The sequence below is a fragment of the Salvelinus sp. IW2-2015 genome, linkage group LG1 (genome assembly GCF_002910315.2).
Source record: "Salvelinus sp. IW2-2015 linkage group LG1, ASM291031v2, whole genome shotgun sequence".
NCBI classification, from domain to species: domain Eukaryota; kingdom Metazoa; phylum Chordata; class Actinopteri; order Salmoniformes; family Salmonidae; genus Salvelinus; species Salvelinus sp. IW2-2015.
In genome coordinates this window covers 15,273,977-15,281,500 of record NC_036838.1, presented here as the reverse complement: position 1 = coordinate 15,281,500, position 7,524 = coordinate 15,273,977, and the positions used below count along the sequence as shown (strand labels likewise).

Here is a 7,524-nt window from a genome sequence, read left to right as displayed (position 1 = left end):
CTGTCACTTTGTCCTATTGTTGTCTAATATCATTTCACGTTTGTCTTGAATGTTGTTAATTGGAAAATGCAAAAGAAAATATTCAAAAAAAAATGAGGCTCAGTAGTGTGTGTGGCCTCCACGTGCCTGTATGACCTCCCTACAACGCCTGGGCATGTCCTGATGAGGTGGCGGATGGTCTCCTGAGGGATCTCCTCCCAGACCTGGACTAAAGCATCCGCCAACTCCTGGACAGTCTGTGATGCAACGTGGCGTTGGTGGATGGAGCGAGACATGATGTCCCAGATGTGCTCAATTGGATTCAGATCTGGGAACGGGCGGGCCAGTCCATAGCATCAATGCCTTCCTCTTGCAGGAACTGCTGACACACTCCAGCCACATGAGGTCTAGCATTGTCTTGCATTAGGAGGAACCCAGGGCCAACCGCACCAGCATATGGTCTCACAAGGGGTCTGAGGACTCATCTCGGTACCTAATGGCAGTCAGGCTACCTCTGGCGAGTACATGGAGGGCTGTGCGGCCCCCAAAGAAATGCCACCCCACACCATGACTGACCCATCGCCAAACCGGTCATGCTGGAGGATGTTGCAGGCAGCAGAACGTTCTCCACGGCGTCTCCAGACTCTTGTCACGTCTGTCACGTGCTCAGTGTGAACCTGCTTTCATCTGTGAAGAGCACAGGCCCAGTGGCGAATTTGCCAATCTTGTGTTCTCTGGCAAATGCCAAACGTCCTGCACGGTGTTGGGCTGTAAGCACAACCCCCACCTGTGGATGTCGGGCCCTCATACCACCCTCATGGAGTCTGTTTCTGACCGTTTGAGCAGACACATGCACATTTGTGGCCTGCTGGAGGTCATTTTGCAGGGCTCTGGCAGTGCTACTCCTGATCCTCCTTGCACAAAGGCAGAGGTAGCGGTCCTGCTGCTGGGTTGTTGCCCTCCTACGGCCTCCTCCACGTCTCCTGATGTACTGGCCTGTCTCCTGGTAGAGCCTCCATGCTCTGGACACTACGCTGACAGACACAGCAAACCTTCTTGCCACAGCTCGCATTGATGTGCCATCCTGGATGAGCTGCACTACCTGAGCCACTTGTGTGGGTTGTAGACTCCGTCTCATGCTACCACTAGAGTGAAAGCACCGCCAGCATTCAAAAGTGACCAAAACATCAGCCAGGAAGCATAGGAACTGAGAAGTGGTCTGTGGTCACCACCTGCAAGAACCACTCCTTTTATTGGGGGTGTCTTGCTAATTGCCTATAATTTCCACCTGTTGTCTATTCCATTTGCGCAACAGCATGTGAAATTTATTGTCAATCAGTGTTGCTTCCTAAGTGGACAGTTTGATTTCACAGAAGTGTGATTGACTTGGAGTTACATTGTGTTGTTTAAGTGTTCCCTTTATTTTTTTGAGCTTTGTATATTATACTGATAATACTAATACATTACTACATAATTATTCTTACTTTTTAATAATTACTAGATATATAGAACATAATTTTCTTTCCTGTATCACATTTATTGAATATGGCTGAATACAAACAGTGTAGTTCTTCCCTYCGTAAGGCAATCAAACAAGCAAAACGTCAGTACAGAGGCAAAGTGGAGTCGCAATTCAACGGCTCAGACACGAGACATATGTGGCAGGTTCTACAGACAATCACGAACTACAAAGAGAAAACCAGCCACGTCGTGGACACTTACATCTTGATTCCGGACAAGCTAAACACCTTCTTCGCCCGCTTTGAGGATAACACAGTGCCACCAACGCGGTCCGCTACCAAGGACTGTGGGCTCTCGTTCTTCGTGGCCGACGTAAGACATTTAAGCGTGTTAACCCTCGCAAAGCTGCCGGCCCAGACGGCATTCCTAGCCGCGTCCTCAGAGCATGCGCAGACCAGCTGGCTGGAGTGTTGACGGACATTTTCAATATCTCCCTATCCCAGTCTGTTGTTCCCACATGCTTCAAGATGTCCAACATTGTTCCTGTACCCAAGAAAGCAAAGGTAACTGAACTAAATTACTATCGCCCCGTTGCACTCACTTCTGTCATCATGAAGTGCTTTGAGAGACTAGTCAAGGATCATATCACCTCTACCTTACCTGACACCCTAGACCCACTTCAATTTTCTTATCGCCCCAATAGATCCACAGACGATGCAATCGATATCGCACTGCACACTGCCCTATCCCATCTGGACAAGAGGAATACMTATATAAGAATGCCGTTCATTGACTATAGCTCAGCATTCAACACCATAGTACCCTCCAAGCTCTTCATTAAGCTCGAGGCCCTGGGTCTGAACCCAGGGCCACAGTGCAACTGTGTCCTGGACTTCCTGACGGGCCGCCCCCAGGTTGTGACGGTAGGAGACAACACCTCCACTTCACTGATCCTCAACCCTGGGGCTCCACAAGGGTGCGTGCTCAGCCCTCTCCTGTACTCCCTGTTCATCAATGACTGCGTGGCCACACACGCCTCCAACTCAATCATCAAGTTTGCAGACGACACAACAGTAGTAGGCCGGATTACCAACAATGGCGAGACAGCCTACAGGGAGGAGGTGAGGGTGCCAGGAAAATAACCTCTCACCCAACGTCAACAAAACAAAGGAGCTGATCGTGGACTTCAGGAAACAGCAGAGGGAGAACCCCCTATCCACATCGATGGGACCGCAGTGGAGAAGGTGGAAAGCTTCAAGTTCCTCAGCGTACACATCTATGACAATCTAAAATGGTACACCTACACAGGCGCAACAGCACCTCTTCAACCTCAGGAGGCTGAAGAAATGTGGCTTGGCACCTAAAACCCTTACAAATCTTTACAGATGCACAATTGAGAGCATCCTGTCGGGCTGTATCACTGCCTGGTATGGCAACTGCACCGCCCACAACCGCAGGGCTCTCCAGAGGGTGGTGCGGTCTGCCCAACGCATCATTGGGTGCRAACTACCTGCCCTCCAGGACACTTACAGCACCCAATGTCACAGGAAGGCCAAAAAGATAATCAAGGACAACAACCACCCGAGCCACTGCCTGTTCACCCCGCTATCATCCAGAAGGTGAGGTCTGTACAGGTGCATCAAAGCTGGGACCGAGAGACTGAAAAACAGCTTCTATCTCAAGGCCATCAGACTGTTAAATCGCCATCACTAGCACATTAGAGGCTGCTGCCCTATATACATAGACTTGAAATCACTGTCCACTTTAATGATGGAACACTAGTCAACTTAATAATGTTCACATATTTTGCATTACTCATCTCATATGTATATACTGTATACTATTCTACTGTATCTTGGTCTATGCCACTCTGACATTGCTCGTCCAAATATTTATATATTCTCAATTCCATTCCTTTACTTTAGATTTGTGTGTATTGTGTGAATTGCTGTGAAATTGTTAGATATTACTGCACTGTTGGAGCTGGAAACACAAACATTTCCCTATAATATCTGCTAAACACAGTGTTGGTGACCAATATAATTTGATTTGATTTGATTTAGCTATGTCTTCTTGAATTTCCCGTTGCATGCAATTCAGCTTTTAACTCCCATATATACCGAAATAAAACTAAATTAAACATTACTGCAGATTCATTTTCACAATGTCAACATAAATGATGTAATAAGAAATTACATTATTATGTAATTCAGTCCAAATAAGTTCCTTATTGAGATACAAGACATCTCGACTTTACCATAAAGTATATGTTTTGAACAGTAGATGGCAGAAGTACACTGTMTTAAATACCCAGCGGTGTATTTCAAATCAATGTCTTGTGTGTGTGAAATTAAATAATAATATTAATTAAATATAATATAATTGACTATGATGCAGTATAGTCATATTTCTCCACACTAAAAACTTCTCCCTATAGGATGCCAATTGGTTGAAAAAMCATTTAATATAATTCATATTATTCTTATCAATAAGACTCTAAAACAAAGTTATATCAGTTTGTCGACTGTCGACTTTTGATCACACATTGCCCCTTGCGGCATGGAGTTTATACCTGTATTCCTTTACCTACCTCTATCTTCTTTTTTACTAAGACGATATATCAGTAAGATACATGCAAATGCTATATCATGCTCCCACAAATACACTAAATTCACAAAGCAGAAATGAAGAATTGTATCACTTTTCAGGCGATCATGTATTTCAGACGATTGAAACCAGATTAGTAAAAAAATCCTAAACATTTACAGTGCGATGGACATATGAAGTCTATTATAATAGGTTCATATTATACCCGTCTATTACCATTACAGCTACTTGTAATATTAAAGACAACTGCAGAAGATCACTGAATGGCAGAGGGGGCAGTGTACGTTACCTTTTCTCGCTATAATATTTTTTGTTGCAAGACTAGACGTACTATGGTGTGTGGATAGTTGAAGTAGCTATTGCTAATGCAGGTTTGACTGAATAGGAGCCCTGAGCTGAGCACAAGAGCCAGTAAGATTACCATGGAGCATTCCATGACATTTTCACATGCAAATAGCACTTGATTACTATGATATACCAACGCCATAAATCATTAGGTCCTTAGCTTTTGTGTGTGGCTATGATACAGTTGTACTYATCTTAAACCATATTCCGCAAAGTAATTACAATTTCAAACAATGAAAATACTGCAACAAAAACAAAAAGTGGATGAAATATATTCTCTCTAAGAATTACAATGTTTTAAATGTACATCATGTTGACACTATTATTGCACTTCATACACAATGGAAAAAAATACATAAGTAGCCTTTATACATGTACTGTATATACTTTAACATACAAAGACAACATATACAAAAGTCATAATTGATTTAACATTTTCGATATAAGAACAGTTGTTTAAGATTAGTGGGCAGTAAAGTGCAGTTGCCTTACAACACAAGCTAAAAGTTATTGGTCAACAAGTAGGCTAACTCTCATAGTTAATAGTTTAAATGCATTTATATTCGTTTGAGGTATATGTGACAGGATTACATACAAATATATTTAGATCTGATATTTTCTCTTTGTTATTTACAGAGCAGCAATAAAGGTCCAGAGTCTCTCTGGACATTCAGGTCCAGAACTATTATCTTTCTGTAGTGAGGTCCAAATGATCTGTGTTTGAAGCCTGTTTTGGAGAAAAYAACACATGGAATCAAATATAACATTTCACAACCTGCTAAAAGATGTTTTCTTATTTTTGTGGAGTTGAATGTACCTTTTTATAGTTATATATTGTGTGTTTATATAACGGGTGCGCCTTATCCTGAATGCGGATTGGTTAAAACCGCATTCTAGCTGGTGTCTATTCCACAAGTGTGTGTGTGTGTGTTATTCATTTGAGATATGAGGTATATATCTATATATACAGTACCAGTCAAAAGTTTGGACACACCTACTCACTAAAGGGTTTCTCTTTATTTTTCCTATTTTCTACATTGTAGAATAATAGTGAAGACATCAAAACCGTTGCTCATGTTTCTTGGCCCAACCAAGTCTTTTAGTAGTGGTTTCTTTGCAGAAATTCGACAATGAAGGCCTGATTCATGCAATCTCCTCTGAACAGTTGATGTTGAGATCTGTTTGTTACTTGAACTCTGTGAAGCATTTATTTGGCTGCAATTTCTGAGGCTGGCAACTCTAATAAAGTTTTCCTCTGCAGCAGAGGTAACTCTGGGTCTTCCTTTCCTGTGGCGGTCCTCATGAGAGCCAGATTCATCATAGCGCTTGATGGTKTTTGCGACTGCACTTGAAGAAACTTTCAAAGTTCTTGAAACGTTCCAGATTGACTGTACYTCATGTCTTAAAGTAATGATGGACTGTCATTTCTCTTCTCTTATTTGAGCTGTTCTTGCCATTATAAGGACTTGGTCTTTTACCAAATTGGGCTATCGTCTGTATACCACCCCTACCTTGTCACACCACAACTGATTGGTTCAAACACATTAAGAAGGAAAGAAATTCCACAAATTCACTTTTAACAAGGCACAGCTGTTAATTGAAATGCATTCCAGGTGACTACCTCATGAAGCTGGTTGAGAGAATGCCAAGAGTGTGCAAAGCTGTCATCAAGGCAAAGGGTGGCTACTTTGAAGAACATTGTTTTGGTTACTACGTGATTCCATATGTGTTATTTCATAGTTTTGATGTCTTCACTATTATTTTACAATGTAGAAAATAGTAAAAATAAAGAAAGTAGGTGTGTCCAAAYTTTTGACTGGTCCTATATATATACATATATTGTCTTTACTCTGATTTACAGTGCATTCGGAAGGTATTCAGACCCTTGACTTTTCCCCAAAAAATTACGTTACAGCCTTGTTCTAAAATAGATTCAATTATTTTTTTCCCTCATCAATCTACACACAATACCCCATAATGACAAARCAAAAACAGGTTTTTAGACATTTWAAAAAATCTACAAAAAATCCAACTGAAATATCACATTTACAAAAGTATTCAAACCATTTACTCAATACTTTGTTGAAGCACCTTTGGCAGCGATTACAGCCTTGAGTTTTCTTGGGTATGACACTACAAGCTTGGCACATATATATTTGGGGAGTTTCTCTCATTCCTCTCTGCAGATCCGCTCAGCCTTTGTCAGGTTGGTTGGGGAGCGTTGCAGCACAGGTATTTACAGGTCTTTCCGGGTTCATGTCCGGGCTCTGGCTGGGCCACTCAAGGACATTTAAAAACTTTTCCCGAAGCTACTCCTGTGTTCGTGGCTTTGTGCTTAGGGTTATTGTCCTGTTGGAAGGTGAACCTTCACCCCAGTCTGAGGTCCTAAGCGCTCTGGAGCATGTTTTCATCAAGGATCTCACTGTACTTTGCTCTGTTCATCTTTGCCTCGATCCTGACTAGTCTCCCAGTCCCTGCCGCTAATAAACATCCCCACAGCAWGATGCTGCCACCACCATCCTTCACCGTATGGATGGTGCCAGGTTTCCTCCAGATGCGACGCTCGGCATTCAGGCCAAAGAGTATAATCTTGGTTTCATCAGACCAGAGAATCTTGTTTCTCATGGTCTGAGAGTCTTTAGGTGCCTTTTGGCAAATTCCAAACGGGCTGTCATGTGAATTTTACTGAGGAGTGGCTTCCGTCTGGCCACTCTACCATAAAGGCCTGATTGGTGGAGTGCTACAGAGATGGTTGTCCTTCTGGAAGGTTCTCCCATCTCCACAGAGGAACTCTAGAGCTCTGTCAGAGTGACCATCAGGTTCTTGGTCACCTCCCTGACCAAGGTCCGTCTCCCCCGATTGCTCAGTTTGGCCTGGCGGCCAGCTCTAGGAAGAGTCTTGGTCGTCCCAAACTTCTTCCATTTAAGAATGATGTAGGCCACTGTGTTCTTGGGGACCTTCAATGCTGCAGAAATATTTTGGTACCCTTCCACAGATCTGTGCCTCGACACAATCCTGTCTTGGAGCTCTACGGACAATTCCTTCGACCTCATGGCTTGGTTTTTGCTCTGACATGGACTGTCAACTGTGGGACCTTATATAGACAGGTGTGTGCCTTTCAAAATGATGTCC

General features: G+C 42.9%; 1 protein-coding gene across 1 annotated transcript in view; it reads right to left on the bottom strand.

The window, feature by feature from the left end:
- Nucleotides 1–4,749: 4,749 nt before the first annotated feature.
- Nucleotides 4,750–7,524, bottom strand: part of LOC111961723 (1,25-dihydroxyvitamin D(3) 24-hydroxylase, mitochondrial) — an 11,122-nt gene continuing 8,347 nt past the window's right edge. Inside the window, exon 12 of the mRNA XM_023984204.2 lies at nucleotides 4,750–5,119. The gene's annotated coding sequence lies outside the window, so the exon portion shown is untranslated. The remainder of the gene's footprint in view (nucleotides 5,120–7,524) is intronic.